The sequence below is a fragment of the Manis javanica genome, chromosome X (genome assembly GCF_040802235.1).
Source record: "Manis javanica isolate MJ-LG chromosome X, MJ_LKY, whole genome shotgun sequence".
Lineage (NCBI taxonomy): Eukaryota > Metazoa > Chordata > Mammalia > Pholidota > Manidae > Manis > Manis javanica.
Window position 1 is genome coordinate 137,181,179 of NC_133174.1, and position 26,006 is coordinate 137,207,184.

General features: G+C 39.8%; 1 long non-coding RNA gene across 6 annotated transcripts in view; it reads left to right on the plus strand.

The window, feature by feature from the left end:
* LOC108385828 (uncharacterized) overlaps positions 1 to 26,006 on the plus strand; it is a 72,010-nt gene that overhangs the window by 10,626 nt on the left and 35,378 nt on the right. For all 6 annotated transcript variants that reach the window (XR_012127595.1, XR_005060602.2, XR_012127594.1 and 3 more), the window contains exons 2-5: positions 3,485 to 3,567; positions 6,550 to 6,716; positions 8,684 to 8,867; positions 10,297 to 10,447. This is a non-coding gene — a long non-coding RNA (uncharacterized lncRNA). The remainder of the gene's footprint in view (positions 1 to 3,484; positions 3,568 to 6,549; positions 6,717 to 8,683; positions 8,868 to 10,296; positions 10,448 to 26,006) is intronic.

Here is a 26,006-nt window from a genome sequence, read left to right on the forward strand (position 1 = left end):
ATTGAGAAGAAGTTGCAAAGAAATGTTCAGGGAGGTCCTGTGCCCCCTTTGCCCAGCTTCCCCCAATGCTAACACCTTGCATAACTTAGAGTACAATAGTAAGGCCAGGAAATTGATATTGATACACTCCAAAGAGCTTATTCAGATTTCACCAGTTATGTATGCACCAGTTGTGTGTGTGTGTGTGTTCTATGCAGTTTTATCATGTATAGCTTCATGTAACTTCTACCACAACCAAGGTAGAGAACTGTACCATCACCACATCATCCTCATACCTCATAGTACCACTTTATAGCCTCACTCACTTTTTACCCCCTATGCCTTACCCTTACCACTACTTTGTTCTCCATCTCTATAACTGTGTTATTCCAAGAATGTTGTATACATGGAATCATACTGTAGGATGTAACCTTTTGATACTGGCTTTTTTTTTCAGTCAGCAGAATTCCCTGGGAGGTTCATTCAAGTTGTTGCACGTATCAACAGTTCATTTCTTTTTATTGCTGGAGAGCATTCCATAGTATGGATGTGCCAAAATGTAACCATTCACATATTTTGGGAATTTCCAGTTTTTGGCTATCACGAAGAAAGCTGCTATGAACATTCTCGTACAGGTTTCTGCACTAACATAGCTTTTCATTTCTCTGTGATAAATGCCCAAGAATGCAATTGCTGGGTCACCTGGTAAATCCATTTTTAGTTTTTAAAGAAACTGCCAAACTAATTTCCAGAGTTGCTGTACCATTTTATATTCTGATTATCAATGAATAGTGATCCATTTCTTCGACATCCTCACCAGCATTGATGTTGTCACAGTTTTTTATTTTAACCACTTTCATAGGCTTGTAGTAATATCTCATTGTAGTTTTAATTTGCATTTCCTTGAGGCTAATGATGTTGAGTATCTTTTCCTGTGCTTATTTACCTCTGTACAGCCTCTTCAGTTAAATGTCTTTTCATGTCTTTTGCCCATGTTCTAATGGGATTTTTTTTAATGTTGAGTTTTGAGGGTTCTTTATATATTCTTGTTGAGATACAAGTCCTTTGTGGGTTATATAATTTGCAGGCTTTTCTCCCAGTCTGGAATTTGTCTTTTCACCTCCTCTATAGTGTTCCACAGATGAAAAGTTTTCATATTTGATGAGGTACAATTGATCAATTTTTGCTCTTATGAGCCGTTGTTTAAATCAATTGGCCATCTTTGTGTGGATCTATTTCTGTGTTTTCTATTCTGTCCCATTGATCTGTGCGCCTATACCTCCTCCAATACCACACTTGATTATTGTTATTGTTGAACTTGGAATGTTCTTTACATGTTTTGGTTACAAGTTCTTCTTCAGATATGTGATTTACAAATAATTTTTCCCTGTCTGTGATTAGTCTTTTCATTATCTTAACAATATTTTTTACAGAAATCTGTCTTTTATTGATTTCCAGTATAGTCTGAGAACATGCTTTTAATAAGATTGCTATTCATTAAAATTAATTGAAGTTTTGTTTTAATGGCCCACAGTATGATCAGTCTTTATGAATGGTCCATGTGCAGTTGAGGAGGATGTGCTAGGTGGAATTTTTTTATGTACATCAATTAGGTCAGGTTGGTTGATAGTGCTGTTCAGGTAATTTATAGCCTTACTAATTTTCTGCCTACATGTTCTGTCAATTACTGGGAGTGGAATGTTAAGGTGTCCAGTTATAATTGTGTATTTGTCTTTTTCTCCTTTCAGTACCATCAGTTTTTGTTTAATGTATTTTTAAACTCTGTTAAGTGCACACACATTTATAATTTTTGTATCTTATTGGAAAGTTGATCTATTATGTAATGTTCCTCTTTATTTCTGATAATACTCTTTGTTCTGAAGTTTTGTATGATGCTACTACAGCTACTCCAGCACAATATTTTGCTACTATTTTTGCTTTTAGACAGCTATGTTTTTGATCAATGAAATATAAAAAAATGTACTTATTGTGCTTTCTCTTACTTCTTTTTAGCATCCTTGATTTGTTTGTGAAGATATGTGTTTCAGTGTAATATATTCCTTCAGCCTGAAAACTTCTTTAAGATTTCTTGTATAGTAGGACTACTGGCTCTGATTTCCATCATTATTTTTGTTTTTCTGAGAAAGTATTTCTCTGTCACTTTAAAAATTAGCCTTACGGAGATATAATTTACACATTGTAAAATTCACCCTTTTAAGAGTACACTCCAGTGATATTTAGTGAATTTACAGAATTGTGCAGTGATCACCAAATCCACTTTCAGAATGTTGCCATTAATTACCCTTGAAGATCCCTCAGAGCATAAGCCAATCACCTCACACTTCCAACCCAGGTAACCATGCGTCTGCTTGCTTGGTTTTTCCTGTTCTTCCCACCTCTAGTTTTATTGAGATATAGTTGACATACATTACCATATCAGTTTAAGGTACAGAAATCTGCTTTCTGTGCCTATAGATTTGCCTTCTCTAGAATTTCATATAAATTGATTGGTGAAATATTGAGCCCTTTGCATCTGGCTTCTTTCACTTAGCATCATGTTTTGAAGTTCATCCAAGTTGTAAAATGTATCAATATTTTGTTCCTTTGTATTGCTGAATAGTATTCCATTGTGTGGGTGTACCATCTTTTATCTGTTTAGTAATTGATGAATATCTGAAGTGTTTTCAGTTTTTGGCTGTTGTGAATAATGCTGTTATGAACATCTGTTTACAAGTCTTTATGTGGACATGTTTTCATTTTACTTCTTACCTAAAAGTGTAATTGCTGGTTCACATGGTAAATCTATGTTTACACTTAAAAATTTTTTTCATTCAGTAAACTATTTTTAAAAGAGGTTGAATAAACTACTCAAGATATAATATTTCCACAATACTACTCTCTATTTTGTTGAAGGTGATGATTTTAAAAAAATGTGAAACTACTCCCGTGTTATCACATTATTACACCTTTTACATCAGAACTAAAGTGCTCTGTGTTTTACATTTTAAGGAACTAACTGCCAAATGGTTTTCCAAAGTGGTTGTACAGGTTTACATTGTCAACAACAATGGCATCTTAATTTTTTGGTGAATTTTTTTTCTCGGTGTGGAGTTCTGACTTGCATGATTTCTGATGAAAAATCTGATGTTATTCTTTGCTTTTTTTTTTCTCTCTGTCTCTATGTAGTGTTTCTTTTTTCTCTAGGTGATGTCAAGGTTTTCTCTTAGCTTTTGTTATCAACAGTTTGGATATGATATGCAAAGGGGTGGTTTATTGGGGGCTCTGAACTTCTTGTATCTGTGGTTTGGTGTCCATCATTTAAATTTAGGGCATTGTTGCCTATTATGACTTCATAAAAATATAACAACTAAACAAAATAAAGTGATTTCCCATTCGCTTGCCTCCCTTCTGGAATTATGGAATTAAAATTATACACAGACTGTTTTATATTATCTTAGATATTCTTTTCTGCTTTTAATTTCTAGTTTTTCTCTTTGTATTTCAGTGTGGCTGATTTCTGTTGACTGATCTTCAAACTCACTGATTCTTTCCTTGGCTGTGTTGAAAGTGCTCATGAGCCCATGGAAGGTATTGATTATCTGTGGACTGTGTTTTTCATTTCTGGCATTTCCATTTGATTCTTTCTTTGAGTCTGTATTTTTCTGCTACAAGTACATGCCAATTTGCATGGTACACAGCTTTTCCATTAGAGCTTTTAAACATGTTAATCCTAATTATTTAAAATTCCTTGTCTGATACCTCCAGTGTCTATTTCATAGCAGATGCTTGTTCTGATGATTGCGTGTTTCCTGGGAGTATAACGTTTCTTGCCTTGTTATGTGTCTGTTTGTTTGAAGCTGAACTTATATAGGACAGTAGAGACTGAGGTAAATAATTTTTATTTGGATGAGAGTGAGTTTTCCAGAGCAATAGATTTTCAACATTAAGCTTTCTATATCTTCCCTGTACACTACTTCAGATGGTTTCTTTGCATGCTCATCATCCTCTTCTGGCCCTTTCTTAAGACTATTCTGCTATTACCAGTTACTTGAACTTACTTGCTTAGTGGTGTGGGGAATTGGGAGGGGGGCATTTTCTTTGTATGCCTCAGTCTCAGGGATCAAGTCCCTTGGTCTCAGGACTGTGTCCTTCCCAAGTCTTTCACCCCTCCCCTTGTGTAGTTGTGGGCACCACGCACATTTCTGCCCTTCTCCCAGGAGCAGAGAGTAGTGCCTTGACCTTTCCTTGTCCCAACTGAACTGCCTTTCCACCAGTGCCCTAGAGGTGGTGGAGTTTGTTGTCATTTCCTCCACAGGGAAAAGCATCTTTTTCCTTCTCTGGGAGATAAAAGGGAAATGCATGGGTTAAAGATTCTTATCCCTTGCACATGGGTCATGTTCTTCTCTCCAAGGTCTGCATTACAGTGATCCATTCTTAGGGCTCTTTCTGATCTTTTCTGGAAGTGAAAGCACCCAGGAGAAAGAGCCTGCGAGAGGGTAAGGACTCCCTCAGTTTCTGAGGCCCTCAGAGGCTTCACTCTGACCTTCACTGACTCATCAATACTGCTAGCTGAACTCCTCTTACTGGTTTTTGTGAGCTTACTCCAGGTAAGTGAGAGCTCACATAGCCTCTCCTCCTACAGATTGTGTCTCCCAGATGTGGGGCAAGTTTTCTGCTCTGCAACCTCAACTCCCCAACACGTTAGAAAACACTCATGAATCATGCATTTAAAGTTAGTCTGGCTTGTTTTTCTCTTAACTATGGGAATGTTTCTTCCAGTTTACTGCATCCCAGGGTGGAAGCTATCTCCTGGCTGATGACTTTTAGATTTCTTTGATCCCTAATTGCTCAGCCCTTCAGACCGCCTGTAGTTACTCATATATGGGAGTATGCAGAACTCTTCCTCTTGTGACTTGTTCTCAAAATAATCTTCTGAGCTACATTTGTAACTGCATGTTGACTATTTTGGGGTGCTCCTCCTTGCAGGTATTTCAGATATCCCTACTGGTTCCTTCTGCTTCCTCCTAACAGATGCTGATACTATACTGTCTTGTAGCTAATAGTGGACTATCTCCACCTGCTCATGTTTTGCATTTCACCCAGTTTTGCTGTAGATGCTGTTTATGGGTTTTGCTTTACTGTTCTGGTACTCTGTTTTAAATGGGTGATTCAGACACGTTCAAGAACTATCATGCCATCACTGCCACATTCTCCCAAAAGTCTTACCTTCTTCTTCTTTTGTTTTTAACGTATCATCGATATACACTCTTATGAAGGTTTCACAAGAAAAGCAATGTGGTTATTACATTCACCCTTATTATCAAGACCCCACCCATACCCCATTGCAGTCACTGTCCAGTGTAGTAAGATGCCACAGATCCACTATTTGCCTTCTCTGTGTTACACTGTGTTCCCTGTGACACCACACACACCATGTGCACCAATCATGATACCCCTCAATCCCTTCTCCTTCCTCCCCACCTGCCCTCCCCCACACCTCCCCTTTGGTAACCGCTAGTCCCTTCTTGGAGTCTGTGAGTCTGCTGCTGTATTGTTCCTTCAGTTTTTTCTTTGTTCTTATACTCCACATATGAGTGAAATCATTTGGTACTTTCTCCACCTGGCTTATTTCACTGAGCATAATACCCTCTAGCTCCATCCATGTTGTTGCAAATGGTAGGATTTGTTTCTTTCTTATGGCTGAATAATATTCCATTGTATATATGTACCACATCTTCTTTATCCATTCATCTACTGATGGACACTTAGGTTGCTTCCATTTCTTGGCTATTGTAAATAGTGCTGCAATAAAAATAGGGGTGCATCTGTCTTTTTGAATCTGAGAAGTTGTTTTCTTTGGGTAAATTCCTAGGAGCGGAATTCCTGGGTCAAACGGTATTTCTATTTTGAGTTTTTTAGCAACCTCCATACTTCTTTCCATGTGATTGAACTATCTTACATTCCCACCAGCAGTGTAGGAGGGTTCCCCTTTCTCTGCATCCTCACCATCATTTGTTGTTCCTAGTCTTTTCTATGTTGCCCGTCCTTTAACTTCTTTTTTTGAGAAATATTTTTGCTAGGTATAAAATTCTAGTTTGACAGTCATTTTGTTAGATGTTTGGTTAATGCAGTTTCAGAATTCAGTAAATATCTTGAGGAAAAAACCAGCAGAGTTTTGAGCTCTTTTCTTCCTTCTCACCAGAGTCCTGGCTCTTTAAATCTATTAATAGCCCCCCTGCCAAGAGACCAGGCAAAGCTTTGCTGGTTTCTCTTCTCTTAGTAGAGACCCTCAGTCCAGGCCCTTACTCACAGCCCCACCCATTTGTCTCATGACTAGAATCAGCAAACATCCAAAGGAAAAAGGTGACTCTAGATCATCAATGCCTCCGGCTTCTGAAGTCCTGGTTGCTCTCGTGCCTTCAGGCAGATGTTTTCAAATTTTATCTGGCGTTCCTAGTTATTGTCAGTGAGAGTATTGGTCTGCCATGAGCTACTCCATCTCATTCATATTTAGAACTCCACCTACACATTAAATATTTGCAAACTAAATCTCTTTTCTATGAACTGTAGAAATTGCTGAAGGGAGACATTTTAGGAGATTCCTTTTCAAATAAATCCGTCACTACTCTTCAAGGAGAAAAGCTCTCAAGGACAAGCAAAGATGGCTGCGACTGAGGGAGACTGTTATAGGACCTGTCACATAACTGTTCCCTGACCTCTGTTTTAGGGTGGAAAAGGTAAGAAATTATTTAAGTTACTACCAGATTGATTAGGTTAGAAAACTAGTTTTTTATAGACATGGCATAGCTCGATATAAGTTCTAACGTCTTCACTTGTAGGGTCTGAGTGAATGAAGTGCTGCTACTTCTGGTCACTATGAAGCCCAGAGTAGGGCTGCTGCTCAGAATGATTTCTTCTTGGTACGTTAATTGTTCTTGCAAAACACAAATAATCCTGTGTGTATTTCTCAAAGATTCAGTCATAGACACTCACAATAAATCAAAGGAGCAGTGTCCCTCTTTGGAGATAGGAAGCTTCTTGCTGAGCAATCTGCCAGAGAAGAGGGACTCCCTCAGGAATAGAATTTACTTTGCTGATTATCGTGCTTTCGGCCACAGTGCCACAGATCCTTGAATGTATATCCCACAGCTGTGCAGAAAGTTTCAAGGGAATCTTAGATTGTGTATTCTACAAGGCCTTCATCCTGGAGGCCCTCCTGAAAGGGTGATAGGGCCACAGCGAAATGGAAAACGATTTTCTGTTCATGGCCCTGTCTTGCCATGAAAGGAGTGTTTGGATATCAGTCCTGCTGTTCACCAGCTGCATGACCCTGGGCCACAAATTCATCTCTCTGTGCATAAATTTCCTCATCTCTGAAGTTATCCTAACAACACTGGCTTCATGAGGCTTTTGTGAAGATCAGCAGTGGTAATAGGGGAGAATCGTTTATGAATTTAAAAGCGTAGCATAGACCAGTTAGGGACTGGTGTGACTGCTGTTGCTTCATCCCCTTATAGTGCTCCTGGAATCCTAGGGCTGGAAGAGGTCGAGAAATCTCATATTTCATCCAATGCAGTAGTCATTTTCCATGTTCCAGATAGATGGCCTTCTAGCTTCTGCATGCAGAGCTTTTTTAGAGATAGGATAGGTTTCCCTTGTGCTTGTCTCCCAGCCCATATTCTGAATCCGGGGAGATCTGAAACTTCTAGTCTCCTTTAGCCAAGGAGGGAAGAGCAGTGAAGGCTTCAGAAGCCCATAGCTATGCTGTGTGTTTAGTTTTGCCTGGCTTCTGATCTGGGGAACTGGCAGCCTCCTGTTGGGATGTCTAGTCAACTCTGAAAATGGCTTTGCTTTAATCTAGACCCCCTTCTCTAAACACATGGAAATTCCTAGGGGAAATGAAGCACTAATCCATCTCTTAAGGTTTTCTTTGGGATAGCTCTCCCTCTGAAAGATCAAAATCACTTGTGATTCTGGTAGGAGCCAGAGGCACCTAGTGACCTAAGCAGTTATTCAAGGGGATGGAGAAGAAGAAATACTTAAGAAGCAGGAGGAACTTTAGTGTTTAGTACTTTCAGATTAGCTGACTAGATTATGCTGGCCCTTTTTTATATGCAAAAAGTCATAGAATCTGAAAAAGTTATTTTATGTGTTGATACTCTACACATGTACTGTTTATTTCACATTATTTATTTTCACCTGAGGTTGCGAAGGATGCCTTCTTAACATTAGGCCTACTTAAAGTCGGCATAAAACCTTTGTTCTCTGCAAAAGGACTATAGCAAATGTTCTCTGCAGGTCTTTTCTGGCTCTAAGATACGTCTACAGTTCTTCGATTCTTCGGTGTAATCCTTTGAGAATGACTTGGATTCTTATCCAGTCTGTTTGAGGTAGGCTTCTTGTATTCTGGAGACAGACCAGTAGCCTGCATGGTCTGTCATCTTTCCTTTGGTCTGAGACTCTCCAATGACTTGTAGAACTCTTATTTATATTACAGTTATACTCGAATATTGGAATTCTTCACAGACGGCTAGCCTGAAGTTCAGTCTCTCAGTTGCAATTAAAGAATTCTGTCAAAAATGTTTGCTGAATTGTGATTGCAAACAAAATAGGTTTGTGGAGACAAAATGTACTCCTGGCAAGGGAGCCTTATGTTTGTTTTCCAGCTTCTTCTCCCAGTGCTTCACTTCTAATCTCTCTGCAGAAACATCTCAACAGAGAACCCTGTGAAAAGTGAGAAAAATCTCAAAGTCCTGAACTCCCATCCCTACTTCAGAAAGAACTCCTGTTCACAGCAGCTAAAGCCAGTCCAAAGTCCAGCTCCTTCCCAAGAACAATTCTGTTGGGATGTTGGATCCACACCTGGCCAAGCCTTGTGGTCTCCAAATGTAAGTTCAGTAACATAAATGTCTCTCTGCAGCCCAAAAAGACTTAACATCCCTGTATTATCAAATAATGTGATAGTGTCTCATACTTTGTTGGTAGCACATAGAATGTTTACTATCATAAGTTGATTCTAGAGTTATGGTGAGATTATTTTACCTGGATTACATATGACTTCTTCATTCTGGGAAAACAAAGGTCTTTATTTACAGCATGTGTTCTCATAATTTCCAGGCTGAGAGACCTGGGAGAAAATAGGTACATCATTAGTTTTCATTCTGTGTGTCCCTCTCCTGCCATTACCCTGATGGTAGGTGCATTGCACAACCTTGTTTGTGGTTGGGTTACTTTTCAAAGGGCCTCCTGCATGCAGACTCACTCCCAAGGAAAATGCCTACTCATTGAGCTAGATCTGACTCTGGGAAGCCAATTTGAAGGCACCATGATGAATTCGAAAATAGATGAGAGTTTGGGCATGCGATGGGTGAAACCCAAATCAAAGCCCTCTTCACCATATGCCGAGATAGTGACTCTCAACTGCATTTGGGGATATTCCAGGGTGTCTCGTAGGATCTCAAAAAGCCTCACAAAACTGCTCTAAAATCTCAAAGTCAAACTCATCTTAATTGATTATTTTCTTTTGAAGTTTTTTTTATAGCGTTTTGGGGATGGGATGGGTGAGTTTTACAAAAATAATACCAAAAAGAAAAAAAGTAGAACCAATGAAATATCACAACTCCAAAAATGTTTGGGAAGCACTGGACTAGTCAGTACTACAACAAGCACTGAAACAGCCCCGGGCAGGTGCTGAGAGAATGAACTTCTGAGTCATTCTCCATGGATCTGTATTCTCGAAGGCAGCACCTTGTGTGATAGCATGTCTGATGGTACTTTTTCTTCTGGGCCACCTGTTTACAGGATTTGGGAATGATGCTAATGGTCTTCTGGGCTGACCTGATTTTTTTCACTGCTAGAGAGGTGAAAAAATACATATTGATACACTTGAACAGTAAACCGTTTAATTTGGCTGGAGCACACGCTCATGGTGGGAGAATATGTCAAATATGTTTGAAAGATTGGGACCACAGTTTTGAGGCCTTGAGTACCATACTGAGGTGTTTCACTTTTTTTTTGAAAGGCAGTTTGGGGCATTGCATGTTTTTGAACAGGGATTGGAGGAGAAATGTGAAATAGCCTGAGTTAGACTGTAAGAATATTAATAAAGTCTAGAATGTATCCGTTTGGCCAAATTCGGACAAGTGAGGACAGAGAAATCAGTCAGAAACTTTATTGTAAGTTCTGTTATATGGCTGGTATTTACCAGCAGGTGAGGTTTACCTCTTGAATTCCACAGATTTTCTAGTTAGACTGGCTAGGATTTAAGATATCTCCTGGCTTAACTGAAAAAAAAATTCTTTAACTCGCTTTTCCAAGGTACTTGTTCAGAGTGGGATTCTCAAGCTGTGTATAGTACTCTCGACATCATGAAATCTATGTGGTTCCCTGAAGCTCCAAGTCGAGATGGACCGTCTCCAGTTTATTGTGTTGAAAGAAAGGACAGCACTTCACACAGATCAAGTGTGAGGTATTTAACCCGCACATGCTTTCAGACTTTCTATGTGTGAGCTTGAGCCCTGGCACGTCATTCCATTCTGATGTTAGAAAAAATTTCCCTGTGCTCAGTTTGACAGTCCTTATTTGGCTTATATTTGTAGGGGAAAATATAAGGGCTTTTTTTCTCAATTGTAAAAATATAAGTACAATTTTGATCTGAGTTTCTCTGTCCCTAAAAGTTTTTTTCTAAAAACACCAGTCCATGACTTGGGACACCTAGCAATATTTAAAAGATTAGCTTTTTTAAGGAAGGAAGTCATTTTCCTGTACCTTTCATTATATGAACTTTTAGCAAAGGAGATTTCTCCCTTTACTTAATTCTTATGGTAGGCAAATTCCATCATCTTCCCACTAAGAGAAATAATACTGAAAAAGGTAGAATTATTTTAAAGTTATGGAAGTACCATAGCACCCCCAGAAACCTTGAGTAAGTACCATGCACCTTGACCCTTATAGTTAATTTGTAATTCCTTTGCAATAAGATGGGGTGTATTCCCTCACTTTAGAACAAAGGAAACCTATTGCATCACAGGTAAGTTTGTATATTGATGCCACTGACTTTGTTGCTGCCGTGTCCTTACACAGACAGTTCATCTGCTCCCCACTGTTCCGCTTATTGTGATGATTTGTATATCTTTAATTAAATCAGTTTGGACCATTGGATTTCTACGGTGGACTGTTTCACTCAGTGCATGTGCGAGCCCCCGTCCACTAGGTGGCAGTCTTACCCATGAGACCACCACCGCCATGCACCGTACAGGAAGTGGCCAAGCTGTGAGCTAGCTTGAGCTTTCTTGAGAGAAGATGCTTCTGGGTTGCTGATACCCTTGTCCCTCTACTCCCAAGTCAGGCACCAAGATGCTGTTTCATACTCGCCTGCCTTTCAAAGTCTCATAAATGTTAATTGAATACCTAGTCTATGCAAGGTGCTATGTTAGGCACAGAGGCAAGATTTGCCCCAAACTGCAGTACCGGCCCTCCAGCAGTTCATAGCCCAGTGGTGGGAGCAGATGACATAAGAGCTCAGAGTACAGGGCCATAGCACGGGAGAGAATGCTTCTCACTGGAGGCTCTGAAGGCCTAGAGGTCCATTTGTGGGTCTGTTGGCCTAGGGTGAGGGTCTCCCTGGCATGCAGTGGAATGGAGAGACTAGCATTGTTGGATTATTTCACTGGAAGTGCCCCATGTTCAGCCCTGGAATCCAGGGGCGGAAAGGGATGGCCGTGAATGCTTCCTCCCATCCAAGGAACTGACTGGGCTCCTGCCAGACTCAGAGACAGGTGATTAAATATGTCCCTACTGCTCCAGAACCAATGAATAGAAATTTCTGTGGCTCTCTCATTTGGTTGTGTTATTTTTGGAAAATAAAAAAAATTAAAAATCATGCCCACAAAAGTAACAATATCCCATATTCCTACCAACAAGAATTAACCATTCTTAATGGTTTGACATGCTGGTTTCTAAAGTTTTCTGTGTTTATACATTGTAAAAATTATACAGACAACATATTAATGTATTACCCCCTTTTTCATTTGTTTTAATCTATGTTCTTCCTATTCATACAGAACAAATTCTTGAATTCAGTTTTGAGGTGCCAACACACTCTGACACAAATGGCTCAGCATGATGGCAGCAGAAGGAACTGTTATGTTGTTTTACCTTTTCTCTCTCCTTGCTCCTCAGATGCACACTTAAACTTTTTTTCTGGAGTTTAAAATTGTGTTGTAGAAAAACTATAAAATGCAGAAGATGAAAATAAGTCATCTCTGGTCCTGCCACTTGTAGAATGCCCAGTTTTCTGTTCTGGTGGAAATATTTTTCTTAGCTTTCTTAAGAGATTTAAAAAATAATTTTCAGCTATTAATTCTCTGTCATTCATGTAGATTTTCTCCTTTGGCTAATTGTTGTTATGAACTATTTATCTAGATTTCTTAATGTTAAATTGCACCCCTGGAATAATCCGTCTTGTTTACGGAGTAGTGTTCTTTTTGTATTGCTTGATTTGGTTTGCTGGTACTTTATTTATGATTTCTGCTTTTGTAATCATACCTGGTATTAGTCTTCAATTTTCTTTCCGTGTGTGTGTGTGCACGCATGCATGAGTGTGTTCATTAGGTTTTGTGGACAGGACAACTTTAGTTTCACAAAATGAATGGGGCTTTTTTACCTTCTTTTCCTCTGTACAGGGAACTACTTTTAGAGCATGGAAATTGTCTGTTCCTTATAAATTAGGACTTGCTCATTGTGGGTAAAATTGTAACATTTCCAGAATATCTCCCCTGGCTTTGGTGCATTTGCATATCCTCAGGGGTGGAGAGAAGTTCATCTACATGTCAGTGGGTAATTACCTGGGCAACTGAGGGGCGTGTCTGAACCTGAGAGGTTAAGGGGAGGGGTTTGCTTGCTTGCTGACTTCTTACAGAGCAGGGGAGAGAGATGGCGCTGGACTGCAGTTTGTAAGCAATAAACGGGTTTTAAACTTTATTTCTCCCTTTGACTGATTTTGGTTTTTAGAGGTATTTTGCCCCGGGATTTCCTCTCCTGGACTTACACTCATAAAACTATCCAGGGACAGTAATAATCTTTGGAGGAAATGTTTTTTTAACAGCATAATTTTCCCCCATGTTTTCTACCCCTTCATAATCCCAATTTGCTAGGATTCCTAGAAAAGCATCCATTTTATTGAAACTTTCCAATTCATTAGCATTTTTCAAGCTTTATTGAGATATATTACACATACTCATCCATTTAAAGTGGTTTCTGGTATATTCACAGAACTGTACAACCATCACAATAGCCGCAGTAATATTAGGACATTTGTAAAACCCCACAAGAAATCTCATAGCTATTAGCAATCACTCTCTATTTCCCCATAATTCCCCTCAGCCCTACACAACCATTAATCTACTTTCTGTTTCCATAGATTTGCTTGCTCTGGCCCTTTCATATAAATGGAATCATACAATAAGGAGTCTTTGTGACTGGCTTCTCTCACTTAGCACAATGCTTCCAAGGTTCATCTATGCTGTAACATTTACTAGAACTTCATTCTCTAAGTTTTTGTTTTGCTTTAAACTGATAGACCTTCTATATTTTTGTATATATATTTTACTTTTTTTTATTAAGGTATCATTGATATGCAGTCTTATGTTCAGGTTTCACATGAGCAACATTGTGGTTACTACATTCCCCCCATTATCAAGTGCCCACCAAATGCCCCATTACAGTCACTGTCCATCAGCATAGTAAGATGCTACAGAATCACTATTGTGGTCTCTGTGCTATAACTCCTGCGCCATGCCCCCCCTATATTATGTGTGCTAATCATAATGTCCCTTAATCCCCTTATCCCTCCCTTCCCATCCACCATCTGCAGTCCCTTTCCCTTTGGTAACTGTTAGTCCATTCTTGGGTTCTGTGAGTTGCTGCTGTTTTGTTCCTTCAGTTTTTGCTTTGTTCTTATACTCCACAGATGAGTGAAATCATTTGGTACTTGTCTTTCTCCACCTGGCTTATTTCACTGAGCATGATACCCTCTAGCTTCATCCATGTTACGGCAAATGGTAGGATTTGCTTTTTTCTTATGGCTGAGTAATACTCCATTGTGTATATGTACCGCATCTTCTTTATCCATTCATCTACTGATGGACACTTAGGTTGCTTCCATATCTTGGCTATTGTAAATAGTGCTGCAATAAACATAGGGGTGCATATGTCTTTTTCAAACTGGGATCCTCATTCTTAGGGTAAATTCCTAGGAGTGGAATTTCTGGATGAAATGGTATTTTGATTTTCAGTTTTTTGAGGAACCTCCATAGATTGAACTAGTTTACATTCCCACCAGCAGTGTAGGAGGGTTCCCCTTTCTCCACATCCTCACCAGCATTTGTTGTTGTTTGTCTTTTGGATGTTGGCCACACTAACTGGTGTGAGGGGGTATCTGATTGTGGTTTTAATTTGCATTTCTCTGATGATTAGTGATGTGGAGCATTTTTCTATGTGCCTGTTGGCCATCAGAATTTCTTCTTTGAAGAAGTGTCTGTTCAGATCCTCTGCCCATTTTATAGTCAGGTTATTTCCTTTTCAGTTGTTGAGGTATGTGAGCTCTTTATATATTTTCACTGTCAACCCCTTATCAGATATGCCATTTATGAATATGTTCTCCCATACTGTAGGATGCCTTTTTGTTCTGCCGATGGTGTCCTTTGCTCTACAGAAGCTTTTTAGCTTGATGTAGTCCCATTTGTTCATTTTTGCTTTTGTTTCCCTTGCCTGAGTTGATATGTTCAGGAAAAAGTTGCTCATGTTTATATTCAAGAGATTTTTGCCTATGTTTTCTTCTAATAGTTCTATGGCTTTATGACTTACATTCGGGTCTTTGATCCATTTCGAGTTTGCTTTTGTCTATGGAGTTAGACAATAATCCAATTTCATTCTCTTACCTGTAGCTCTCCAGTTTTGCCAACACCAGCTGTTGAAGGGGCTGTCATTTCTGCATTGTATATCCATGGCTCCTTTATTGTATATTAATTGACCATGTGTGCTTGGGTTTATATCTGGGTTCTTTAGTCTGTTCCATTGGTCTATGGGTCTGTTCTTGTGCCAGTACCAAATTGTCTTGATTACTGTGGCTTTGTAGTAGAGCTTGAAGTTACAGAGCGTAATCCCCCCTGCTTTATTATTCCTTCTCAGGATTGCTTTGGCTATTCAGGATCTTTTGTGGTTCCATATGAATTCTAGAACTATTTGCTCTAGTTTGTTGAAGAATGCTGTTGATATTTTGCTAGGGATTGCATTGAATCTGTAGGTTGCTTTAGCAAGGATGGCCATTTTGACAATATTAATTCTTCCTATCCATGAGCATGGGATGTGTTACCATTTATTGATATCTTCTTTAATTTCTCTCATGAGTATCTTGTAGTCTTTCATTTCCTTCATTAGATTTATTCCTAGGTATGTTATTCTTTCTGATGCAATTGTGAATTAATTGTTTTCCTAATTTCTCTTTAAGCTAGTTCATCGTTAGTGTATAGGAATGCTACAGATTTCTGTGTATTAATTTTGTATCCTGCAACTTTGCTCATTTCAAATATTAGATCTAGTAGTTTTAGAGTGGATTCTTTAGGGTTTTTTATGTACAATATCATGTCATCTGCAAACAGGGACAGTTGAACTTCTTCCTTGCCAATCTGGATGCCTTTTATTTCTTTGTGTTGTCTAATTGCCGTGGCTAGGAACTCCAAAACTATGTTGAGTAAAAGTGGGGAGAGTGGGCTTCCTTGTCTTGTTCCCAATCTTAGAGGAAAAGCTTTCAGCTTCTCACTGTTAAGTATGATGTTGGCTGTGGGTTTATCATATATGGCCTTTATTATGTTGAGGTACTTACCTCTATGCACATTTTTCTTGATAGTTTTTATCATAAATGGATGTTGAATTTTGTCAAATGCTTTTTCAGCATCGATGGAGATGATCATGTGGTTTTTGTCATTTTTGTTAATGTGGTGAATGATGTTGATGGATTTTCGAATGTTGTACCATCCTGACATCCCTGGAATAAATCCTACTTGATCATGATGGATGAACTTTTTAATGTATTTTTGAATTCAATTTGCTAGTATTTTGTTGAGTATTTTTGCATCTATGTTCATCATGAATATTAGTCTGTAATTTTCTATTTTTGTGGTGTCTTTGCCCAGTTTTGGGATTAGAGTGATGCTGGCCTTGTAGAATGAGTTGGGGAGTATTCCCTCCTCTTCTACTTTTTGGAAAACTTTAAGGATGATAGGTATTAGGGCTTCACTAAATGTTGATAAAATTCAGCAGTGAAACCATCTGGTCCAGGGATTCTGTTCTTAGGTAGTTTTTTGATTACCAATTCAATTTTGTTGCTGTTAATTGGTCTGTTCAGATTTTCTGTTTCTTCCTTGGTCAGCCTTGGAAGGTTGTATTTTTCTAGAAAGTTGTCCATTTCTTCTAGGTTATCCAGTTTGTTAGCATATAATTTTTCATAGTACTCTCTAATAATTCTTTGTATTTCTGTGGTGTCCATAGTGATTTTTCCTTTCTCATTTCTGATTTTGTTTATGTGGGTAGACACTCTATTTTTCTTGGTATGTCTCGCTAGGGATTAATCTATTTTGTTTATTTTCTTGATGAACCAGCTCCTGCTTTCATTGATCCTTTCTATTGTTTTATTCTTCTCAATTTTATTTATTTCTGCTCTAATCTTTATTATGTCCCTCCTTCTACTGACTTTGGGCCTCATTTGTTCCTCTTTTTCTTGTTTCATTAATTGTGAGATTAGACTGTTCATAGGGGATTGTTCTTCTTTCCCGAGGTAGGCCTGTATTGCAATATACTTCCCTCTTAGCACAGCGTTTGCTGCGTCCCACAGATTTTGTGTTTTTAAATTATTCTTGTCATTTGTCTCTATATATTCCTTGATCTTTGTGTTTGGTCATTGATCCATTGGTTATTTGGAAACATGTTGTTAAGCCTCCATGTATTTGTGGGTTTTTTCATTTTCTTTGCATAATTTATTTCTAGTTTAATACCTTCATGGTCTGAGAAGATGGTTTGTACAATTTTAACCTTTTTGAATTTATTGAGACTCTTTTTGTGGCCTAGTATATGATCTATTCTTGAAAATGTTCCATGTGCACTTAAGAAGAATATGTATCTTGCTGCTTTTGGGAGGAGACTTCTGTAGATGTCTGTTAGGTCCATCTGTTCTAATATGTTCAGTGCCTCTGTCTCCTTACTTATTTTCTGTCTGGTTGATCTGTCTTTTGAAGTGAGTGGTGTGCTGAAGTCTCCTAGAATGAATACACTGCATTCTATTTCCCCTTTTAATTCTGTTTGTATTTGTTTCACATATGTAGGTGCTCCTGTGTTGGGTGCACAGATGTTTATAATGGTTACATCCTCTTGCTGGATTGACCCCTTTATCATTATGTAATATCCTTCATTGTCTCTTGTGACTATCTTTGTTTTAAAGTCGATTTTGTCTGATGCAAGTACTGCAACACCTGCTTTTTTCTCCCTATTAGTTTCATGAAATAACTTTTTCCATCCCTTCACTTTTAGTCTCTGTATGTCTTTGGGTTTGAAGTGAGTCTCTTATAGGCAGCATATAGATAGGTCTTCTTTTTTTTATCCATTCAGTGACTCTGTGTCTTTTGATTGGTGCATTCAGACCATTTACATTTAGGGTGATTATCGATAGGTATGTGCTTATTGCCATTGCAGGCTTTAGATTCAGGGTTACCAAAGGTTCAAGGGTAATTCCCTTACTGTCTAACAGTCTAATTTAACTCACTTAGTATGCTATTACAAACACAACCTAAAGATTTTTTTCCCTCATTTTCCTTCCTCCTCCATTCTTTATATATTAGGTATCATATTCTGTACTCTTTGTCTATCCCTTGATTGACTTGGGGGTAGTTGGCATGATTTTGAGCCTGCTTAGTAATTAATTGTTCTGCTTTCTTTAGTGTGGTTTTATTTCCTCTGGTGACAGTTATTTAGCCTTAGGAGCACTTCAATCTATAGCAGTCCCTCCAAAATACATTGTAGCAATGGTTTGTGGGAGGTAAATTCTCTTAGCTTTTGCTTATCTGTAAGTTGTTTAATCACTCCTTCAAATTTAAATGATAATCTTGCTGGATAGAGTATTCTTGATTCAAGGCCCTTCTGCTCCATTGCATTAAATATATCATGCCACTCCCTCTGGCCTGTAAGGTTTCTTTTGAGAAGTCTGATGATAGCCCGGTGGGTTTTCCTTTGTATGTGATCTTTTTTCTCTTTCTGGCTGCTTTTAAAAATCTGTCTTTATCCTTGATCTTTGCCATTTTAATTTTTATATGTCTTGGTGTTGTCTTCCTTGGGTCCCTTGTGTTAGGAGATCTGTGCACCTCCATGGCCTGAGAGACTCTCTCCTTCCCAAGATTGGGGAAGTTTTCAGCAATCACCTCCTCTAAGATACTTTCTATCCCTTTTTCTCTCTCTTCTTCTGGTACCCCTATAATGCAAATATTGTTCCATTTGGATTGGTCACACAGTTCTCTCTGTGTGACCAATAATCTTTCATTTGTAGATATCCTTTTTTCTCTCTGTGCCTCAGGTTCTTTGTATTCCTCTTTTCTAATTTCTATTCCAATTACTGTCTCTTCTACTACATCTAATCTGCTTTTAAATCCCTGCATTGTATGTTTCATTTCAGATATGGAATTTCTTAATGATTGCATCTCCATCGTAAATTCGTCCCTGATTTCTTAAATATTTTTCTGTACCTCCATGAGCATGTTTATGGTTTTTATTTTGAAATCTCTTTCAGGCAGATTGGTGAGTTCAGTTTCGTTTGGCCATTTTTCTGTGTTTGTGAGATTTTGGGTTGAACTAGGTTCCTATGACATTTTCATATTTGTATGTGATGCCCTCTAGTACCCTGAAGCTCTACTCTCTGGACCTGCTCAGCCCGTGGAGTGATGTCGAGGGTCACAGGGGAGTGGTGCTCATGCCCTGGGGGGTGGAAAGAGCTGTTTCCTGCTTTCTGGCCATAGTGCCTGTCTCTACTGTCAGAACCAGTGGGCCAAGCACACAGGTGTAAGCCTCTGTGCTTTGTGTTTGTAGCTGCTGTAGGCGGGGCCTCCCTCTGGCTAGCCTGACACCAGGACAGGGACGGCTGGCTTGCAAGCCAGGAGGAAGGTGCAGCAGGCTGCATTATCATAGTGGGGGACCTCACAGCTGAGTAGCCAGCCAGGGGGATGGAGCGCTTGAAGCTCCTGAAAGTTCCCAACCTGCTGGGCAGAGCACACCTGGACAAACTCATCCACCTGTTACTTCTCCCATGCAGCAAACTCTGTGCAAACCCCACCCCTTTAGCAGCCCTCTCCCTGCTAGGAAGCCTCTCAGACCTCCCACCTTTCCTTTGTCCTAGAGCAGCTGGATGTGGATCCCTGTCCTCCATAAATGGCTGGAATCTCAGTCTCTCCAAGTATTCTCCCTATCTTAGCTTTCCAACCCCACTAATCTCCAGAGCACCATGCAATGTAGGTTCCTGCTCCCAAAGCAGATCTCCAGGGCCGGGTGTTCAGCAGTCCTAGGCTTCCACCCTGCTCTCTGCTCTGTTTCTCTTCCTCCTGCTGGTGAGCTGGGGTGGGGGAAGGGCTTTGGTTCATTACCCTGTTTCATGAGGTCTGCTCTCTTCTCCAGATGTATGCAGTCTGGCACAGCCTTCTTTCCTGTTGCTCTTTTTGGAAGAGTGTATTAACTATATTTTTGTATTATATGTGGTTTGGGGAGGAGTTCTCTGTCTCACTTCTCATGCCACCATCTTGAATCCTCTGGGTCATGGCTTTTTATTTTACCCTTTTCCGTGAGATGTTGGCTTTTCCCAGATGTAGACTAGCTGGTGTACTCTTACTTCTGGTCACTCTTTTAGGAATAGTTGTATTTGCTGTATTTTCAAAGTATATGTGGTTTTGGAAGGAGATTTTGCCACACTTCTCACGCTGCCATCTTTTCTCTTCTCTACCTAGACCTTTTATTCTTATAGAGCAATTTTAGGTTTACAGAAAATTGAACAGGTAGTACATATAAGTGCATATACAGTGTACACATAGTGTATATTGCAGTATATACCTCTATAGTATTTGGAGAGCATACATGTATATTGAGTTCCCATTATGCTCCACCTCTCCCTACTCCCAGGACCATAGTTTTCCCCACTATCTTGCATTACTGTGGTACAGTTGTTACAATTGATGAACCCATATTAACACATTATTATTAAGTAAAGTCTTCAGTATACATTAAGGTTCACTCTTTGTGTTCTACAGTTATATACATTTTGACAAAAGCATAGTGCCATGTGTCCACCATTATGGTACCATACAGAATTGTTTTGATGAATAGTTGGAGCACTGGGGATTTTTAATGCAGTCTTTCCCTCCTCTCCCAGAATCTCTAGCAATCACTGATCTTTTTACTGTCTTTGGTTTTACTGTTTCGAGAAAGTTATGTAGTCACAATCATACAGTATTGTGACTTTTCAGATCCACTCTTTCACTTAGCAATATGTGTTTAAGGTGCCACCCTGTCTTTTCATGGCTTGATAGCTCATTTCTGTTTAGTGTTAAATAATATTCCATTGTCTGGGTGTACTGTACAGTTCATCTAGTCACTTACTGAAGGACATCTTGGTTGCTTTAAAGTTTTGACAATTATGAATGAAGCTGCTATAAACATCTGTGTGCAGGTTTTCAACATGTTTGGGTAAATACTAAGGAGTGAGATTGCTGGATCATATGGTAAGAGTATGCTAAGTTTTGTGAGAAACCACCAAACTGTCTTCCAAAATGCTGTACATTTTGCATTCCCAGTGGCGATGAATGAGAGTTCCAGTTCCTCTGCATCCTTGCTAGCTAGCATTTGATATTGCCAGTTGTTTGGATTTTAGCCATTCTGATAGGTACATATTAGTATCTTACTGTTTCAGTATGCAAGTCCCTAATGTCACATGATGTGGAGCACCTTGCCATCTGTATATCTTTGGTGAAGAGTCTGTTCAGATCTTTGGCCCATTTTTAAATTGCACTGTTTGTTGTTCTCATTGAGTTTTAAGGGTTTTTTGTATAATTTAGGTACAAGTCCTTTATCAGATATGCGTTTTGCACATATTTCTCCCAGTTTGTGATCTCTTTTCATTCTCTTAACAAAGCCCTTCACAGACCATACACTTTTATTTTTAATAAAACCCAGTTCCTTTTTATGGCTAAATAATATCCATTGTATGGATATTACCACATTTTGTTTGTCTTTTCATCAAAAGCTGAAGGGTTGTTTATCCAAAAGCTATTATGAACAATGCTGCTATGAATATTTGTGTACAGGTTTTTGTTTGAATATATATTTTCATTTCTCTTGGATAGATACCTAAGAGTGGAATTGCTGGATCATATGGCTACTCTATGTTTAACTTTTAGGGGAACTGCCAAACTGTTTTCCATAGAAACTGCCCACGTTTTCCAAAGTGGCTATTCCATTGACACTCCCACTATCAATGTAAGAGGGTTTCATTTTCCATATCCTCAGGAACAGTTGTCACAGTCAGTCTTTTTGGTTACAGCCATTGTAGTGGTTGTGAAGTGGTATATCCTTATTTTGATTTACATTTCCCTAGTGGCTTTCTGTTGAGCATATTTTCATGTGCTTATTGGCCAATTTACTTATCTCCTTTTCCTCTTCACTTGTGATATTCTTTTCTATGGGAATTACACAGATTCCACTGAAACCTTCATACAGATGATTTCCAAATATTTACTTTCAACTCTGACCTTTCTCCCAAGATTTGTCTCAGATTTCCATCTGCTTGCCAGACATTAATGTCCTGATTGCATCTCAGAATTAGTATATTCCAACTGAAACTTTTCAGCTTTCCTCCCAAGCTATTTATTCTTCCCGTGTCCCTAATTCTGTTAATTTTACCATTATTCTTCTAATCACCTGAACTTGAAACTTGGTGTTATATCTGAAGGTAAGAGAAATGGGATAGGGAATAAACAATTCATTGCCTAGTTCTGTTATTTTCATAGTATGTTGCATCTGTTTTCTCTTCCACTCTCCTTGAACTCCATCCTCTTTACTTTCTAAACCCCTTACTCTCCTGGTTCTCTTCTCTCTGATCATTTTATTTGAGGTTATTTTTACCTGCCCCTTAAATGACCTTCCCATTTCTATGATCACTGTATACCTTCTGCCTTGGTTATTTTTATGTGATCCAAGATTTGAACTATTATTTACACACTTATAACTCCCAAATGTACATTTCTACTCCTGAAATATCTTGAGAATGTCAGACATATCTATCCAGCTATCTGCAGGACATCTGTACTTCACAGACTTGTCAAACTCAGTATATCTAAACTGAACTATTCCCATTCCAGCTGCTCCCAAATGTGTTCCACCTCTCATATTTCCAGTTAATGGCAATGCCATCTTGGGTTCTTAGGACAGGACTCTGGCCATCGTTCCTCCTCTCCTCCTCTCTCCCAAAGCCAAACATTCACCAAGTCTATTCTATCCTAAAATTATCTTGAATTTTCTGTTTTTATCCCCACAATACTTCTTTGTTCAAGCTTTTATTGTCTCTCATTTAGACTTTTTCAGTCATCTTCAATCTTGTCTTCCTGTGTCTAGTCTCCCACTGTGCCCCCGCAACGTGCTCTACACAGTCTGAGACAGTGATTTTCCAGACTGAAAATGTATTCATGCCATCTAACTGCAAAGAACAAACCAAAACAGAAACAACAATAACCACAACCAAATAAAAATGGGAAAAATTGCAGAGTCTCCCTGGTGGCTCCTTGCCTCCCTAGAGGATATAGTTCCAGCCTTTTACCTCACGTGCTTCTTATGGCTTCATTCCTCATTGCTCACCACCCCCATCTTATCTTAGGCTTCAGGAATATTCTTCTGGGATGTTTAACATGTTCCTTTTACTCAGACTCCTTTTCCTGCCTTGTCTGCCTTCGTTCTTCAAAACCCGGCCTGGGTGTTCCCTCCTCTGGGAAGCCTTTCCTGGGGCTTTCAGCACAATGAACTATGTCCAACTCTGAGATTCATCTATACTTCACACAACGTCATATTTTAACTCTTTTGTTTATATGTCTGTCTTCCCTACTAGACTGTGAGCTCCCCAAGGATAGACTGTGGCTGATTTACCAGCTACATAATAGCTGCTCAGTAAATATTGAATGAATGATGAAATGTTCCATGGGGTGAATTGTAGTCCCAGAAGTGTGAAATAACACAGTAGCACAGATTTCATCCCTTTTATTTTCTCTCCTAGTCAAAGATCTCAACTTTGTAATATTTTGGAGGTAGGCTGCTATCCAGAGGGCATGATTGCTAAGAACCCACTTCAGTGACTGTGGACTTATATTTTCTGGGGGCTCTGTATATAAAAAAAAATGCTTCCATCCCCTCTTTGCTGGGTTTTTGCATAACTTCTGATAGCTCCCACTCTAAGAGTTACTTCTAGACCAATGAGAGATGAGATTCCTTCAAGGGACTGGGCATTACACCACACGGTATCCTTACTAGGTACCTGCAGAGCTTGCACTTCATTCTAAGAAGCAGTCTGTGGCCTGGAACTTCCCCTAGAGGGTGAACAACTATGTGGGAAAGAGGAAGAACTTAAGAACAAGCCCAAGAATCTCTAGTCTAAGGTCTCTCTGGACCTACAGGATACAAGCCCTCAGGGACATTGGTACAGTTTTCTAGAGAGCAGCCCAGAGCTCCTGTAGGCTCAGGTTCCTCAAGCACAGCAAGTCAGTTTGGTTTCCATGGGCTCTGTGGGGTTGAGCTTGAAGACTGCTGCCCCCTGAGAGTGACACCCCCAGGAAAATCTCACGAGGTACAGGACTTGCCTGAGTGGACAGACTTCAGGAAGACCTGGAAGAGCCTCTGAAATTCAGGTTGTTGAGCCCAGTCTAGCCTCTGCATTGGGCTCCACACCCTTTACCATGGAAACCTGAGCACAGGTTGGGTAGGAGTCAGTGGGGAGAGCTGGAGCTTAGTGGCCTTTCTTTAGTGCTGCTCAGCGGTGAATCCTGTGTCCCTGGGAGATGAGTTTAGCACTGCCCCTGCCATACTGGGTCCTCACTATGTTAGGCTTCCCCAGAGTGCACTTCCAGTCCCATTGAGTCCAGTGCCCTTCCCTCTGGGCTAAGTGGTTTCTTACTCTGCTACGTTGGTGAGCCTAATGGAGACCAAAGCTTAGTAGACTGTGGTTTTATGTAATGAAATTGTTATTTCTGGATCAGAGGAACTAAGCAAAAGCTAAAATTGCAGATTTATCTTGGCAGCACTCTGTAACAGTTTTCAAAAAAACTCATTAATTGATTCGTTCAGTCTTTATATAATGCAGTGCCTGGCACTTAGTAGAAAATCACATGTTTGGCATATGAATGAACATGGGGATTTATTATTCTCTTTTACAGATGTGAGGCCCAAGCAGGTGACTCGTGTTTCCTAAAATCCAAAGCTACAGTTAGTCAGTGTAGAGCCTTGACTTGGATTTTAGGTTGACATTTACAGAGCACCTATTTTGTGCCAGGCATTTGCCAGTGATGAATAAACATGTCCCTTGATTTTGAGGAGCTTATAGCGTTGTCAGGGAGCCAGAAACGTAAAGAAATAATTTCAGTATAATGTGCTAAGTGCTATGACAGAAAACTGTGCGATGCTGTGAGGTCACAGAGGAGGGGCTCCTAATCCAGTCTGATGAGGTCCTGAGAGGCTTCTTGAAGAAGTGACATCTCAGTTACATTTCGAAGGTTCAGTAGAGGCTGGCCAAGGGTAGAAAGAACATTTCAGGTTGAAAGGTCTGCTTTAGAGGGGGCAGAGAGGTATGAGCCAGTAGATGGGTCTTGGGAATTGCTGGAGTGTTCATTGCCAGGGAGGAAGTGGCAGGAGCAATGACCAGAAAGGTAGGCAGGGGTCAGGTCACTGAGGGTGTAGACTTCCTTGTACACCCTTAGTTCCCAAACATTGCTGACTTGTTCAATTCATCCAGGGATTTTAAAAAATATAAAGATGATCCACTCAGACATCCCATCATTTTCTTGATTAGCTGATTTTGACACTCACTTTTGGAGGCAACAGGAAGTCATTGGCAGGTTGGTAGCAGGGGAGGGACATAGCGTGTCACATTGGATCACTCTGGTGGTGATCCACATGGAAGCAGATGGACTTGAGAGGGATGCTACTGGAGGCACAGAGACCATTTAGGGGGCTGTTGAATTTGTCTAAGTGAGATTTCATGGTAGGTAGAATAAGGCAGTAGCAGTGGGGACAGACAGGAAGAGACAGACCAAAAGAAATAGCAAAGTGGTAGAGTCGTTATGAAGTTATGGGGAGGGAGAAAGAAATGTCTAGGATAATTCTCCAGGTTTTGGCATGGCTGCCGGGTAGAGGAGGGTATTTCTGACCAAGATAAGGAATGGAGGGTTGAGAGAGGATGGGGAGCAGTTGATAAACTTAGCTTGGAACCTGCTGAGTTTGAGGTATTGTGGAACATACAGATGCGAGGGTGGCTATTTTGTTCTGGAACTCAGGATAAGTGCATGGGCTTGAAATACAGATTTGGGCCTCTCTGTATGGGGGTTGAAGCCATGTGAATAGCAGATATCTCAGGGCGAGTGTGGAGCGCGTGCACCTTCCGTTGTTCTGCCACTCTCTGCCTTCAGGGGATGTGCTCATGGTGAAGCAGAAGCCTTTTTTGGGGGGTAGGGGCAGGTTTCAGCGAGGCAAGGTAGGGTAGTGAAAATGGTATAAAAGGTGGAGTTAGGGGACAACTGGCGTTGAAGCCTTGCCTCTGCCACGTCACCACTCTGCAACCCCGTGCAGCAACTGAGCCTCCCCTAGCCTCCAGGTCTTCATCTGCACAACAGGGGTAATAGGAATGTCTGCCTCACAGGTTTATTGAGAAGATCCAAGGAGAACATGTATGTGAAAAATGCCATGCT